This window comes from Heteronotia binoei, chromosome 15 (genome assembly GCF_032191835.1).
Source record: "Heteronotia binoei isolate CCM8104 ecotype False Entrance Well chromosome 15, APGP_CSIRO_Hbin_v1, whole genome shotgun sequence".
Classification (NCBI taxonomy): Eukaryota; Metazoa; Chordata; class Lepidosauria; order Squamata; family Gekkonidae; genus Heteronotia; species Heteronotia binoei.
In genome coordinates, this window is record NC_083237.1 from 13,126,600 (window position 1) to 13,143,692 (window position 17,093).

Sequence of the window (17,093 nt, forward strand, 5' to 3'; positions counted from 1 at the left end):
GGGCAAACTTATTTCTGCAGTAGCCCACAAGCGATATTCCCTCTAAGCTGCGGAGTCTTGTGAGCAAAACTTCTACCTTGTGAGCTACTTCCAAGTGGACGGCCGTGTTGGCCTGAAGGTGTAGAACAAAGCAGGAGTCAAGCTACCGCGTAAATTATTGTGCTCTGGGGGCCATCCTTCCTGAACCAAGACAAAATTGTGTGAGCTGGAGGCCAGAACTCTGTGAGCTAGCTCGCGCTAACTCAGCTTAAGAGGGAACACTGCTCACAAGGTAGACATTTTTTTTCCTCACGAGGCTCCACAGCTTAGGGAGCACTGATGGAGACTCCAGCCCACGAGTCGAAGGCATAGATGGTGTAGATCAGGGGTGGCCAACGGTAGCTCTCCAGATGCTTTTTGCCTACAACTCCCATCAGCCCCAGCCATTGGCCATGCTGGCTGGGGCTGATGGGAGTTGTAGGCAAAAAAACATCTGGAGAGCTACCGTTGGCCACCCCTGGTGTAGATGGTCAAAAGGGCACAGGAACCACAAGCAATGCCATGAGAGGCACATCAGGCTGCCAGTCAGAGGGGTGACAGACTCAGGTATTTCACAAACTGCCAGTATACAATAGGAATATGACATTTCAGGAGGCGCCCAAGACGACTCGTAATAGCTGACCGTTCCCATTTCCCCTCCAGTGGGAGCCCTCAGGAGAACTGGCGACGATGCTCTAGCAGAGGGATCCCCAACCGCATTGAGCCTGTGGGCACCCGTGCACTTCGTTTGCAGAATGTGCTTCGTTTGCAGAGAGCAACGGTGTGGGCTAACTGGCCTAGCCTGTGCACTGCACGGACCAAGCACACGCCCCAGAATTGTCTGCAAGAGGCACCAGGCCCTTAGCCAACGCCCAGAAATTCCTCAGCAGACAAGTCTGGGTGGGATCCATCCTTGTGATCCAGGGGTGTCGAACTCATTCGCTATGAGGGCCGGGGATCTGACCTAAATGAGACCTCGTCGGGCCGGGCCGGGCCGTGTGTGTACCTATTTAAGATTGGGTAGCGGAGATATAAACTTTTTAAAGGACAAAGAGATACACGATTAAAGATTTTTTAAAAACCCTTAAAAATACGTTTAAAACGTTAGCCCTTGTTGGTCTTAAAGGTGCTTTCTTTGTATCTCTCCCATGGGATCCAAGGAACTGGGCAAAAGAAGTGCTGGCTCTTTCCCTCCCTCCCCAGCGGACCAGGAGGGGGAGGGGCCTCAACCAATGGAGAAAATAGAGGCTTTGCTTTGTAGCTCCTGTGCGATTGAGCAAGTCTTGCGAAGCAAGCTGAGATGCAGAAGGAAGCAAGAGAGAGGGAGAAGGAAGCAGACAAGAGCCACTTGCTCGGGGGCCTGACAGGAGCCCTCTGGGGGCCTGATTCGGCCCCTGGGCTGCATGTTTGACACCCCTGATCTAGGATATGTGCAAGGCACCAGCATAGAACCTCCACTCTCTCTCTCTCACCTTCCTCTAGATCAGGGGTGGCCATAATGAGGTTTCTCAAAGCCCCCACCACTCCAGCACCCATCCAGTCTCTTTAAATCACTTCTCCCAGCCAAGCCAGCCAGCAGCTCAGAGAAGGCATTTAAAGTTGCTTTCTTTCCACTTCTCCCTCCCTCCCCCATCTATTTGCTTTCGTTCCATTTGTCCTTCCTTCCGGTTCTCCAACATCTGACATTCGTGCCTTGCAGCTCTCAAACACCTGATGTTTATTCTATGCGGCTCTTATGTTAAGCAAGTTTTGGCCACCCCTGCTTCAGATCCGCTAGCTGTTAGCCTGACACACTCAAGAAAGCAAACTACGACGAAGAGCCAGGGGGAACGCATTTACACAGTAACGCATGCAACAGCAGCCGCAAATGTTGCTGAGTCGGCCTTTGTCTTACATGCCATGGGAAATCTGTCACCTCGCCCTTCAAGACTGGCCACCACTGTGCTACCACTTTTCCAAGTTTTTTTTTAAAAATATAAATTAAATCTTTGCATTTTACAGAACGTTCAAGGCACAGGGGTGTTTTGTCTGCAAGCGCGGTTTTCCAAGCATTTCAGAGAAAGCTTTTCGCAGGAACACATCTGCCAAATGGCGCAACTGCTAAGGCCTCCCAAAGATTCTGCAGCATGTTCTAGAATACAAATAACGGACGGGCCTCTTGGGCCTCACTGTCTCCCCCAATGAGACAGTAACCTAATCGATGCATGCCACCAACTGTATTTTGCAGAGGGAGAAATAACACCTTAGTACCTCCTCTAATTCCAAGAATGCTCCTCTCTCTATAATTACTGGCTGTACTGGAATCCCTGGTCAACTTTCTCTGGAACTCAGCAGACTCGGTTGAAGGCAGAATTAGCAGACTCACATTCTCTTTGCTGCCAGGGAAACAGGCATTTGGATGCGTTAAGTCAGGAGGCAAAACCCCTGCGAACGCTCCGCCAGCTTCCGAAAGCAAGGTCTCCGCAGCAGGCTGAGGAAGAAGCCCGACAGCGGAGTGGCAGGTTGCCAACAGCACCGGGGGCATCTGCTCCCTCCAACCAAAATTCAGCGCCCTCGCTGTGGACGCGAGCTTGTTCAAATGGCAGCTCTGCCATATGCATGCCAGCCGTGCCCAAAAGCAGTCGTTTACTCCCACATGCACTCGGGCAGTAAAATAACTCACTTTGGGTGCTGTTTGCCCAGCTGCCGCAACCAAGGAGGGAAGCTGTTCCGTTCCCTCTTTGCTTTGGCATCATGCCGAGAAGAGAAGCGATAGCTATCTCATGAGCCTCTCTGCTGGATCACCTTCAACATTTAAACCCTACAAAGATACACAAAGGTCGCAGCCCATACGACTGCAAACGATAACATTTTAGCACGCAGCGCTTACACGGAACTCAGGAGGCTGAGAACACAGCCCTTTTGAAAAGGCATCCTCTCCTTGATCTTTTTCTGTGCAAGATACCAGAAGGTATCCCAGAACCACCAAATGATGGAAGGGAGGCCAACCAAGCCTCCAGTTTGGTATAGTGGTTAAGTGTGCGGACTCTTATCTGGGAGAACCAGGTTTGATTCCCCACTCCTCCACTTGCACCTGCTGGAATGGCCTTGGGTCAGCCATAGCTCTGGCAGAGGTTGTCCTTGAAAGGGCAGTTTCTGTCAGAGCTCTCTCAGCCCCACCTACCTCACAGGGTGTCTGTTGTGGGGAAAGGAGGTAAAGGAGATTGTAAGCTGCTCTGAGACTCTGATTCAGAGAGAAGGGCGAGGTATAAATCTGTGGTCGTCGTCGTCTTCTTCTTCCAGCCCAACATGCTTTGGCAACGCCCAGATTAGATTACTGTAATGCACTCCACATGGAGCTGCCCTTGAAGGTGATCCAGAAGAAGCTGTCGAATGCAGCTGCAAAGCTCCTTATGGGGGTCAAACCGAAGCCAGCATCCTGTAAAGCCAGTGCCTCTTTAAGCTTCACTAGCTCCCAGTTTGTTCTGGGAATCAATTCAAGTCCTAAACCCTAAATTGGCCTGCATCCAGAGGACCTGCTTTCCTCTGGTCTGTTAAGTTCTCACCTGGAGTATTGTGTTCAGTTTTGGGCACCACATATAAAGAAGGATATAGACAAGCTGGAACGGGTCCAGAGGAGGGCGACAAAGATGGTGAGAGATCTGGAGACCAAGTCCTATGAGGAAAGGTTGAAGGAACTGGGCATGTTTAGCTGAGAGGCGATAAGATCACCATCTTCAAGTACTTGAAGGGCTGTCCTATAGAGGATGGTGTGGAATTGTTTTCTGTGGCCCCAGAAGGTAGGATCAGAAGCAGTGGGTTGAAATTAAATCAAAAGCGTTTCTGGCTCAACATTAGGAAAAACTTCCTGACCGTTAGAGTGGTTCCTCAGTGGAACAGGCTCCCTCAGGAGGTGGTGGGCTCTCCTTCCTTGGAGGTTTTTAAACAGATGCCAGATGGCCGTCTGAATGCAATGGAGATTCTCTGAATTTGGGGGAAGGTATTTGTGAGTTTCTTGCATTGTGCAGGGGGTTGGATTAGATGATCCTGAAGGTCCCTTCCAACTGTATGATTCTACGACCTCTTCCACCCACACCAAGGCGCCTTGGGGCTGAAGATTTATGAATGATGCCTTCACACGAGTAGTCAGCTGGGGCCTCAGGGAGGGCTTCTGGGGGCCACTCCAAATTGTGGACTTCACCTCCCCACCCCCAAGCTTGCAAGGCAAGGGCTGTCCCTAGGGACCTTCCCCACCCAACCAAAGACCTCATTCTTCCAAAAGACCTCTGACCTGGATTGAAACAGGAAACGACAATGGCCGTTTACAGGCCTCGCGCTTCCCTGATAGGCTGTTTTAGTTTTACAACTGTTTAAAAATATAAAACTGCAGTTTTCTACCCCTTGCGCTTTCCTGATGGTTTGTTGCAGTTTTATGAGGTTTGAAGACACGAGGCAGCTCAAACAACCGGTCAGACTCTTCGCGGACCTACCAAGTCAAAAATTAAATAAAGCTTCACACGATCACAAGTCAAACCTAAGGTCCACCCAGCCTGGCACCATCTGTGACTTGCAACCGGTTTCTAATCCCAGGGAGACATTTGGGTTGGCCACGCAGTAACTAAGGAACTTAACTGCACACGCACACACACACACAGCTTGTCATAGTAAGTAGGCCCTGGGGTTCCAGGATAAAAGAGTACTTGTTCCATTCACACTGTCAGAACCTGAAATAATTTGTAAAATAATAACAACAACAGGGAAGTGAAGTGACCCATCCACCCTTATTAAAAAGGAAGTAGGAAGCTGTATCCTTCCCGGCAAGAAATGTCCACAGCAGGCGGCCAGTCCAATGCTCCCTTCTAAGCTGTGGAGTCTTGTGAGCAAAAATTCTACTTTGTGAGCATCTGGCAAGAAAGTGGTGAGCTCCCGCATAAATGAGTTTGCTCTGGGGCCATTCTTCCTGAGACGAGACAAAAACGTGTGAGCCGGAGGCCAAAAAAACTGAGCTAGCTCACACTAACTCACCTCAGAGGGAACACCGGTGGCCACTAGGAGAACATTCGCTTTGCTGCCACCCACACCGCCCTCTTCCTTGCTTCTGTTAGCGAAGGACACCAAAGTGAATGAATGGAAACTGCCTACTATTCTTCACAGCGGCATTCTTGGTTTCAAGGAATATTTGACTGCCCAGCTGACTGATGAGGTTAATACCAGCAGAGGATCCTTCTAAGCTTGCTTACCCAAGGCCCAACCAGGTATTTAAACTCCAGGATCTTCTGCGGATGCTAGATCATTCAGCCACGACCCTTCTCCAAAGTTCTGTACAGCTAAAAGGGCATGGAACCTCCATCTCTTACTATATGCTCACCGCACCAACGCCCAGAGCCCTGCTGGATCAGACCAATGGGGCCATCTAGTCCAGAAGCCTGGGCTCACACAGTGGCCAACCAAGGTATTCTGGAGGGCCAATAACAGGACACGGAAGCCAAGACCTTCCCCCCCAATGTTGCCTCCTAGAACTGGTATTCCACTGTTTACTGCTCCTGAATGTGGGGATTTCCCAGGGCTAGTAATGGGACATATCCTCCACAAATATAAGAAATTTTAAAGACAGAAAGTAAACAGCTGTAAAATTACTGCTGGATCTATTTGGAGTTTAGCCACGCTGCTCTGCAGAAGAACAACTGGAATCGAAGTCAACAGACTCTTGATGACCAGTGCAATTTTAAGAAGACATGAGCTTTTAAGAGCCATGAGATACTCTGATAGGGACCAGCCCTAAAAAAAAACCCTTGTTGGTTTTCGAGCTGCTCCTAGACTTGATTCTAGCTGCTGGATCTTTGAGGAACACGTCCCAAAGTCGCTGACGTACAGCTGAGAATATCCAGCAGTTAGCCAGCTGTGGAATACCAGGACAAATGGACCAAGGATTGCCCCTGCCCAAAGACCCTGAAGAGAGACATGAACTGTGATGGGCGTTAAAAGGGACGGGGGCAGTTTATCAGAGGGAGGGGTCTGCCCACGCTCAGTTTTGTGGCGCTAACACGCTTCCCAATTCACAAAGAGAAACTGAAGCAAGTCAAGCATTCCGGGAAGGACTGCTTTTAAAAATCCTGAAATTCCAAATCTGTAGCAGGGGCTCCTTTGCCTTTTAGGCCACACACCCCTGATGTAGCCAATCCTCCTGAAGCTTATAGGAAGCCCTGTAAGAAGAGCCCTGGAAGCTCTTGGAGGACTGGCTACATCAGGGGTGTGTGGCCTAATATGCAAAGGAGCCCCTGCTAGAATTCCAAGCTCTTGGAGGATTGGCTACATCAGGGGTGTGTGGCCTAATATGCAAAGGAGCTCCTGCTACCAAATAAAGCCTGGGGAAAGAGAAAATGAGACTATAAATAATGTAAAGAAAATTGGAGAGCCAGTTTGGTGTAGTGGTTAAGTGTGTGGAGAACCAGGTTTGATTCCCCCACTCCTCCACTTGCACCTGATGGGATAGCCTTGGGTCAGCCATAGCTCTACAGAGTTGTCCTTGAAAGGGCAGCTTCTGGGAGAACTCTCTCAGCCCCACCGACCTCACAGGGTGTCTGCTGTGGGGAAGGAAGATAAAAGGAGATTGTGAGCCACTCTGAGACTCTGATTCAGAGAGAAGGGTGGGATATAAATCTGCAGTCTTCTTCTATTCAGACAGCATTTGCTTCCATTACATATACTGCCCTAACAACTGTACAACCGGATACAAAAAGTAAAACCCCAAGTGCAGAACGATCCACAGTCTCCTCGCGTTTTTATGCAACACAGGAAAAGTAGGGCTGGGGGAGTTGGCTCTTTGCTCTCCAAGCCAGCGCTTCTCCTTTGCTTGTTTTTCCATCCCTGCATCTCAAGGGAGGGTTCCGCTAGTCTAGTGGGTGGCTTGAGCTAGCAAGAAAGGCTCCTCTCGTTCAAGCATCTCCCTCGAGTGGTTTTGGCTCTTGTGCTTCCTTTCAGCCCCCGAGGCAGACAACTAGCAAGGAGGAGGAGAAGAGAGTTTAGAAGGCGGACCAAAACCTTTCACTGTTAGGCTGGCAAGACCGCACACCCCGCTGCAGAACGCCCTGGGTCATCCTCCGGTCAAGAGACGCCTCCAGGGAACTGTGAGCATCTTCCAGCTCTGCACGCAAGAGGCAAAACCTCAGCTGCATTACAACCTTTTTCGAGAACAAACAAAGCCGGCCGAGCATCCCAGGCCTCGAAATGGCATCATCGACTCTTCAAAAACTCACATAAATGTCTGATTCAACCCTTTCAGGATCCATGGAGACCAGAAGAAAAAAAAAAATTCAGACAGTTGTGCTGCATGCGAGCAGAGGGCAGGCATTCTGCATACGTTTGGGGGTACTGTTCTGCACTCAACCAACACAGGAGGACAGAAAAGGAAACAGACGGCTTCAAGAGGGGATTGGATCAACATCTGGAGCAGAGGTCCATCGGTGGCTATTAGCCACAGGATGGAACTCTGCCTGGGCAGTGATGCTCTGTATTCTTGGTGCTTGGGGGGGGGGGCCACAGTGGGAGAGCTTCTAGTATCATGGCTCCACTGGTGAACCTCCTGATGGCACCAGGGTTTTGTGGCCACTGTGCGACACAGAGTGCTGGACTGGATGGGCCACTGGCCTGATCCAACATGGCTTCTCTTCTGTTCTTATGTGACACAGAGTGTTGGACTGGATGGGCTGTTGGCCTGATCCAACATGGCTTCTCTTATGTTCTTATGTGACACAGAGTGTTGGACTGGATGGGCCACTGGCCTGATCCAACATGGCTTCTCTTCTGTTCTTATGTGACACAGAGTGTTGGACTGGATGGGCCGTTGGCCTGATACAACAGGGCTTCTCTTATGTGACACAGAGTGTTGGACTGGATGGGCCATTGGCCTGATCCAACATGGCTTCTCTGATGTGACACAGAGTGTTGGGCTGGATGGGCCATTGGCCTGATCCAACATGGCTTCTCTTCTGTTCTTATGTGACACAGAGTGTTGGACTGGATGGGCCGTTGGCCTGATCCAACATGGCTTCTCTTATGTTCCTATGTGACACAGAGTGTTGGACTGGATGGGCCACTGGCCTGATCCAACATGGCTTCTCTTATGTGACACAGAGTGTTGGACTGGATGGGCTGTTGGCCTGATCCAACATGGCTTCTCTTCTGTTCTTATGTGACACAGAGTGTTGGACTGGATGGGCCGTTGGCCTGATCCAACATGGCTTCTCTTATGTTCTTATGTGACACAGAGTGTTGGACTGGATGGGCCACTGGCCTGATCCAACATGGCTTCTCTTATGTGACACAGAGTGTTGGGCTGGATGGGCCATTGGCCTGATCCAACATGGCTTCTCTTCTGTTCTTATGTGACACAGAGTGTTGGACTGGATGGGCCACTGGCCTGATCCAACATGGCTTCTCTTATGTTCTTATGTGACACAGAGTGTTGGACTGAATGGGCCACTGGCCTGATCCAACATGGCTTCTCTTCTGTTCTTATGTGACACAGAGTGTTGGACTGGAGGGGCCACTGGCCTGATCCAACATGGCTTCTCTTATGTTCTTATGTGACACAGAGTGTTGGATTGGATGGGCCATTGGCCTGATCCAATATGGCTTCTCTTATGTTCTTAAAGCAAGAGTACTGGATAATCCATGATAGTTAGTGGTGGAAACTTCCAATGCCATAGACTATTTATATGTGTGTTCAAGGCAAAAGACAATCGGGGTAGCTTGCCATTGCCTTCCTCTGCGTAGCAATCCTGGATTTCCACAGAAGACTCCCACCCAAGTACTAAACAGGGCCAGCCTGGCTTGGTTTCCAAGGTTTGATGACGCTGAGCAAAGCTGGGGCCATGGAGATCAGGGCCTGTGACCACTGGGGATGGTAACTTTGCAAGCTAAAGATTTTAATTCCTTCCTCCACTCCAACCCTGAAGCCCTCTAGAACGGGTGTCAAACTTATTTGTTATGAGGGCCGGATCTGACGCAAATGAGATCTTGTCAGGTTGGGCCGGGCCACGTGTGTCATAAAATGTCACACCAGGTAGCAGAGATATAAACTTTATAAAGGACACAGACAAACACAAAGATTTTTGAAAAGCTTTACATAAAACATTAGCATTTGTTGGTCTGAAAGGTGCTTTCTTTGTATCTCTCCCATGCGATCTAGGGAACACGGCAAAGGAAGCTCTGGCTCTTTCCTTCCTTCCCTAGAGGACCAATGGAGGGCAGAGAGGTTGGGCTCAGTAGCTCTGCTGCACAATGGAGAGAACCTGGCAAAGTAAACTTCCTCCGCACCTCCCTCCCCGAGGGAGGAGCCTCATCCAATGGAGAAAATAGAGGCTTTGCTCTGTAGCTCCTGTGTAATTGAGCAAGCCTGGCAAAGCAAGCTGTAATGCAGAAGGAAGCAGATGGCAGCCAGTTGCTCAGGGGCCTGCTAGGAGCACTCCGGGTGCCTGATTCGGCCCCTGGGCTGCATGTTTGACACCCCTGCTCTGGAACATCATGTTCTGCAGTCTAAAACCAACTCTGTAAACTTGTTATGGGTTCCAGCCCCCAACGCAAGTGAAGCATGGCTGAGATCATCCTAACAACCAATGCAAGAATTGTAACCTTGAGAACAACGACTAATCGACACACCGCTCTGCTCCGTAAGAATACGAATCCAGCACCGCAAAGTTCATACCAACTGAAGACTTTCAGCTATCTCCAACTTTGGCGTAGCCAGTTTGGTGCAGCGGTTAAGTGTGCGGACTCTTATCTGGGAGAACCGGGTTTGATTCCCCACTCCTCCACTTGCACCTGCTGGAATGGTCTTGGGTTAGCCATAGCTCTGGCAGAGGTTGTCCTTGAAAGGGCAGCTGCTGTGAGAGCCCTCTCCAGCCCCACCCACCTCACAGGGTGTCTGTTGTGGGGGAGGAAGGGAAAGGAGATTGTGAGCCGCTCTGAGACTCTTCGGAGTGGAGGGCGGGATATAAATCCAATATCATCATCATCTTCTTCTAATGCACACCCAAGTTCGGCTGAAGGATTTTCACAAGCTAGAAGAGCCAACGCCAGGGAAGGCAGACAACTTACACTTCTGAGCTGGTGAGACCGTGGGAAGAATTACAGCATCATGTAAAGGGACAGTCAAGCTCACCGCAAAGAGACAAGCAGCGAAAAGGCGAGCAGCAAAGCAAGAAGAACTCTCTGCTCTATTTTCCTGACGTCCCTCTGCAGCTCTGTTCCTTCTCTGCCCAGCTCCACAAACACAGTGATCTTGACCACAAGTACGGAGATGACAGAAATCATGGTAAACAAAAAACAAAAAAACAAGCCCAAACCAAAAGCCATCTTCAGAAGATTCTCTATCTGTTGCGAGACTGAAAGGCAATTTACAACTAAAAATGCAGTGGGACCAGTGAAAGCAAGCCGGCTCTCCCAAGCAGACAAAAATGCTTGCATCACTGCGTTGGTCCTCCCAAAAGGCAGAGGTGGAATTCTAGCAGGAGCTCCTTTGCATATTAGGCCACACACCCCTGATGTAGCCAATCTTCCTGGAGCTTACAAGGCTCTTTTTTGTGAGCTCTTGGAGGATTGGCTACAGCAGGGGTGTGTGGCCTAATATGCAAGGGAGCTCCTGCTACAATTCCACCCCTGCCAAAAGGTATTACACGGAAGGTGCTCTGGATTATTTTCGTATTCTTCAAGACGTGCTGCTGTCTTGTTCGTCTCTCCACCTTCCCTCCGCCCCTTCAAAATCCCCTCCTTTGTGTATCAAAGTTAACCACCTTCCCCTTCCTTCCATTCACATCAACAGTAGAAACTGGCCCGCTTCCATCCACCCCCGTATCACTGATAAAGCAGCATATAGTTCTTGCTGCAGCCTTGAATTCCTCATCTGTTTGAGGAACGCGTCTCGATGTTCTAGCTCTCGTGGTGGGAGTAGCGCAATCACTCACGCGCCGGCAAGAGACACTGAAGAGTACAAAAAAGCAGCTGCCAGAACCCTGTATGATATTTCGTGCCCCAGCTACATCTTCCTCCTCCCCCTTTTGCAATCAAGTTGACAGCGGTCCCAGAGGTTTTGCGAGGGGCAATGGCTCAGTGGTGGAGCATCTGCTTGGTAAGCGGAAGGCCCCAGGTTCAATCCCCGGCATCTCCCAACCGAAAAAGAGTCCAGGCGAGTAGGCGTGAAAAACCTCAGCTTGAAGAAGAAGACAACAGCAGACTTATACCCTTCTCTCTGAATCAGAGTGGCTTACAATCTCCTTTATCTTCACCCCCCCCCCCACAACAGACGCCCTGTGAGGTGGGTGGGGCTGAGAGGGCTCTCACAGCAGCTGCCCTTTCAAGGACAACCTCTGCCAGAGCTATGGCTGCACCAAGGCCATTCCAGCAGCTGCAAGCGGGAGAGTGGGGAATCAAACCCGGTTCTCCCAGATAAGAGTCCGCGCACTTCACCGCTACACCCCGGAGAGTCGCTGCCAGTCTGAGTAGACAATACTGACCTTGAGGAACCAAGGGTCCATCAGCTTCATATGTGCATATGAGGGAAGTCCACCCTCGCTTGCCTCTCCACAGCAACCCTGAACAACCTTAGTAGCCTCCCACCCAAATACTGACCAAGACTGACCCTGCTTAAGGTCCAAGATCTGCCTAGATGAGGCTAGCCTGGACTACGCAGGTCAGGGCTCCATCCCATTTGAACTCAAGAGGAGAACCTCACCCCATCGCCTTTCCTTTGGCACCTCTCCAGCCCTCCCACCTGCTTGTCCTTCCTGAAGGCCCATCAATATCATGCTCTCTCCGCCCCACTGCTCACGGCCTACGACTCACCAACCCTGCAGATTATCACTCAAAGCCACTCTCCCGTTCACATTCTCTCCCCCCCTATCATACTCTAAGGGTACAAATTCAGAGAGGGGAGGAATCATAGAATCCTAGAGTTGGAAGGGACCTCCAGGGTCACTGAGTCCAACCTCCTGCACAATGCAGGAAACTCACAAATACCTCCCCACAAATTCACAGGATCTTCATTGCTGTCAGACGGCCATCTAGCCTCTGTTTAAAAACCTCCAAGGAAGGAGAGCCCACCACCTCCCGAGAAAGCCTGTTCCACTGAGGAATCGCTCTAACGATCAGGAAGTTCTTCCTAATGTTGAGCCGGAAACTCTTTTGATTTAATTTTAACCCGCTGGTTCTGGTCCTACCTTCCGGGGCCACAGAAAACAATTCCACACCATCCTCTATATCAGGGTTTTCCAAATTTTTCTTTCCCGTGGCCCGGTTATTTTTACACTTCTCTTTTGTGGCCCACTAAAATTTGGGGGTGGAGCCAGGAGACTTTAGGGGTGGAGCCGGGAGACAGGAATTATGTCATTTCCTGTGGTGTTAAGGACCAAGTGATGTCACTTCTGGGGCACACTGAACTAAAACGCCACCTTTTCCTGTGATGTCACTTCCAAGGCACTCCCCAAACCTGCCTCTTCTTCAGAAGTAAATTCATTTTCAGAAAAATCTCTCTGAAACTCATGCTGAGCCAAAACGGGGGTGGAAAGTGGGCGGTCCTCTCTTTTCACCCCCACACCTATCTGTGTATTCTTCTCCAGCTTGCAAGCACTCCTAATGCCCATGTTCAATTGCCTGCACCACCTACACATCCCTTCCTCAACAGCACTGGCCAGTGTATGCAATTGGGAGTGCTGTTGCCATTGCCATCAGGAATGCCAGCACTGTGTAATACCCACACTGGGCCCTGGCAGCTGCTCTACCTCAAAATATGCTGACACATTTAGTAGGCCCTTCCTTCAGCTGCTACTACTGAACCCCTGCCTCAAGCTACAACCAAGCTTGCTTGGTTTCAAAAAAAATCTTTTGACAGCTATTTTTCATACTTTTCTTTGGTTGACATACTGAGAAATTGCTGTGAAAGATAGCAGAGAATTGTGTTGCAATTAATGAATTAATTTCAAGTTATATGAAGTTCATACAAGCTTTTCTGCAGTTATCCCAAAAAGGATTTTTATGAGGGACTTGCAACTTTTTACTGGCTGTGTTTCCCATGCCTTTAAAAGCAACATGTTGTGCAGATACTTAGCCAGTGAACTACTTTCATCCTTTTTAATATCTACAGGAGGAGTTTAATTTTGGTGTCAGACAGCTGTTAAAAGCAGGACCAGTAAAATGGTACCAAGTTCTTAGTACCACCTCTTCCAGTGCTGTTGAGATATACCACAGTAATCTCCAATAATCTCTTTCTGCCCCACACCTCTTACTCTCACTCACTCACACAGAAATCTCATAGAAGACCACCTGGCTACAACTGGGGTGCCAACTTTTCATTGGCAGAGCTCCTATGTCTGCAACAACAGTATGACGAACAGAAAAGCTTCATCCAGTAAAAATGGAAGGAAAGAAAGAAAGGGAAAGAATGAAATGGAAGGAAAGTAAAGGAAAGACATGGAAAGAAAGAACATAAACATAAGAGAAGCCATGTTGGATCAGGCCAACGGACTATCCAGTCCAAAATTTCCTCATACAATGCCCAAAAAGCACCAGAATGTCCACCAGTGGGGCCAGGGCACCAGAAGCCCTCCCACTGTTGCTTCCCCCCTCCCAGCACCAAGAATAGACACAGAGCATCACTTGCAGGGAAAGAAAGAAAGAAAGAAAGAAAGAAAGAAAGAAAGAAAGAAAGAAAGAAAGAAAGAAAGAAAGAAAGAAAGAAAGAAAGAAAGAAAGAAAGAAAGAAAGAAAGAAAGAAAGAAAGAAAGAAAGAAAGGGCAAAGGAAAAAAAGCCTTCCTAACCATCAGATGACTCCAGTCAGCAAAAATTCTGCCCAGAGGTCATTTGGTAAAAAAAAATAGCTACTGGAATGCCCACTCCCCGCCCTTCCCAGCTGAAACAAACACACACATCCTTTTTTGCTGCCCAGGCCTCCCGGGGAAAGCTCATACCTTGAGGAACACTCTATCTATCTATCTATCTATCTATCTATGACTTGTATCCCGCCCTTCCCACAAGTGGCTCAGGGCGGCTTCCACCAATTGATCAACATAAAAATTAAACAATATTTACATATATAAACCATTAAACATTTAAAACAGTTAAAACCTTAAAAACCAGTAAACGTTCCAAATACATATAAAACATATAAAACAGAAGTCTGGCAAGCTACATTGAGTTCTCATCTTAGCTAGGTGTAGGCTAGCCGGAAGAGGGACTTCAAGGGTCTAACATGCCAGTGGACGCTAGCCTTTCTCTCAAACACTGGGAGCGGGTGAGAAGGAAGGAGAGGCAGCCCAGCTCCTCTCTGTACAACACAGAGACGGGGTGGAGCTAGCTTTGGCTTTTCTTGTGACCCGGTAGTGAGGCTTCCGTGGCCCGGTACCGGGACAAATGGGAAACACTGCTCTATAGGACAGCCCTTCAAGTACTTGAAGATGGTGATCATATCACCTCTCAGCCACCTCCTCTCCAGGCTAAACATCCCCAGTTCCTTCAACCTTTTCTCATAGGACTTGGTCTCCAGACCTCTCACCATCTTTGTCGCCCTCCTCTGGACCCGTTCCAGCTTGTCTACATCCTTCTTAAATTATGGTGCCCAAAACTGAACACAATACTCCAGATGAGGTCTTACCAGAGCAGAGTAAGAATTAATTGCAACTGCAAATATCTCTTAGAAGTTACACAGAAATTGGTAACCGATGCGGATGCAGAATTCTGTTCTACTGTAATCAGAAAGCGGAAACGTTTGGATCTATTGGAATAGATGTTTAGTGCTCTGAGTTACGAATGTAAGACGGTTTTAACAGATGTTCTTGTTTTCCGTCGGTCTTGGACCGTCATAAATATTGACCGACATCCTTTCCCCCAGAGCAGCAATGGGGCACTAACAACTAGCTGCTATCCCTTTTCGTCTCAAGTAACCCAAATTCCAACCTCCCCACTGTACAAATCCCAAATCTCCCTTCAACCTGCTGTGGAGGCCCCACCCTCCACCTTCATGCATCCCATTCTTTTTTTAACACCCTCTTGAACACTCCACATCCAACGCCCCCAACATCTCCAAAAACCACCTCCCTTTGCTCTTTCCACCAGGGACCCCACCAGCCAGACTTCCCACCACGCTGCACCCGTCTCTCCAAAGCCCTCTTCGGGGAAACATCCTCCGTGCACCCCTCCCCATTGAGAAGGGGCTTCCAGCCACAGGAGGCACAAGGAAAGGACTATCACAGAGCCCCCACCCCATCTTCCTTCTCTGCCCCAGAGGTCACCCCCACCACTGCTCCCTCTCAGCGGAGTTAGCGTGAGCTAGCTCACAGATTTTTGGCCTCCAGCTCACACCTTTTTTGCCTTAGCTCAGGAAGCGCAACCCAAGAGCAGAATCATTGATACAGTAGCTCGGGACTTTAATGCCAGTAGCTCACAAAGTAGAATTCCGGCTCACAAGTTCCTGCAGCTTAGAGGGGACACTGACCCCCCCACCCCCTTCCCTTTTACCCCCATTCTGCAAAAACCAACCTCAGCGCCCCTCACTTGCCTACGAGAGACCCCTCCAATCCTGAGGTCACCTGCGCCCTCATGTCCCTAAAACTCCCTATACCCTAAAACAGGGGTGGCCAAACTGTGGCTCTTTCACACATAACTGCGTGGCTCTTGAAGCCCCCATTGAGCCAGCTTGTCTCTTTGAATCGCTTCTCCAATCCAAGCCGGCAGCTTGAAGAATGCACGCCAAGTTAAAAGTTGCTTCCTTTCCACCTCTCCCTCCCTCCCCCATCTATTTGCCTGCCTTCCCACCTTCCTTGTGACTCCCAAACATTTGACATGCATGCCCTGCAGATTCCAGACATCTGAAATTTATTCTGTGGGGCTCTGTTTGGCCACCCCTGCCCTAAAAGCTCAAGGCAGCCCCACCCCTGGAATCCTCCTTGGGGGATCCGCCAGAAGCAGGCCCAGAGCTGCCTGCGCCTAAGCTTTTGCTGGCCAGCCCCCCAGCACGGCTATGTCTGCGGCCGGGCCCTGCGAGGAGGGAGAAGCGGGCGGCCTCCCCTCGGCGCTGCAGCGAGGCCGGCGGGGGCTCACCTGCGCGGCGGCGGGTTCTGCAGCTCCGGGCTCAGCGTGGCGGTTGCGGCGGCGGCCGCGGGGGCCGGGAGACGGGGAGAGCGGGAGGAGGCGGCTGCTCCAGCTCGGCCGCCACCACCGCTGCTGCTCCGCTTGCCGCAGCCTCCGCCCCCGACGGCTGCCCGGCACCGACTGACAAGGCGCCTCTCGGACACGCCTCCTCGCGGCTGGGACACGCCCCCTCTCCCCGCCCCTTTCCTCGGGCCCAATCAGCGCGCTTGCCTCCCTCCGACTCCCCGGCGGGGGACAGAAGCCTAGCCTCGGCCGCGCAGGCGCAGGCGCAGCGCAGGGGGGGCACGCATGCGCTGTGCATAACTGGTGCACCGCCTGTTCTTCATAGGGGTAAGGAGGGACAGCTTTTACATCGACTTCAGGTTTCCGCGGGACTCTGCTGCAGGAGGAGAACAGCTGAGAATCTCCGGGTGCATCCGCGCTACACAGGATAATGTTTTTTTTTCCGACTGGATTTTTACTGCATAAGAATAGCCACAAGAAGAAGAGCAAAAATAGCAATCAGAATAGCAAAAATCCAGTTGCAAAACACATTGCCCTGTGTAGTGTGAATGCGCCCTCCATCACACACACACACGAAATAATGCAGTTTCTATCTGGATTTTACTCTGCGAGCCGGCAAAATCCAGTTTAGTAATGCACTGAAAGAGGATTGAAAGTGCATTTTTAGAGTGCGTGATCGTAGCCTCTGTTTCTTCTCCCCACCCTGCATTTCCCTATCTCTATGGCGCCCAATTCTCTGTCTCTAGCAATGGTCGCCCCGCAGTGTCGGTGGGGAACGGGAAGTGTGGCTGGGATTTCACCGAGACTGCGACCTCTTTGCCGATCTCAGTGGGTCTCCTTGGGAGGAGAGGAAATGAAGTGCCGCCGTGATGAGGCGTCGTTTCTTCCACCATAATTTCTCAAGGAGCCTAACCTGCTTTTTTGCAAATGCAGAGAATGGATGCTCCTTTTG

General features: G+C 50.2%; 1 protein-coding gene across 2 annotated transcripts in view; it reads right to left on the reverse strand.

Moving 5' to 3' along the window:
- Positions 1–16,234, reverse strand: part of LOC132583767 (vigilin-like) — a 123,822-nt gene extending 107,588 nt beyond the window's left edge. The window contains exon 1 of one of the 2 annotated variants that reach the window (XM_060255420.1): positions 16,088–16,234. The gene's annotated coding sequence lies outside the window, so the exon portion shown is untranslated. The remainder of the gene's footprint in view (positions 1–16,087) is intronic. The other variant, XM_060255421.1, reaches the window with a different exon arrangement.
- Between the last annotated feature and the right edge of the window lie 859 nt (positions 16,235–17,093).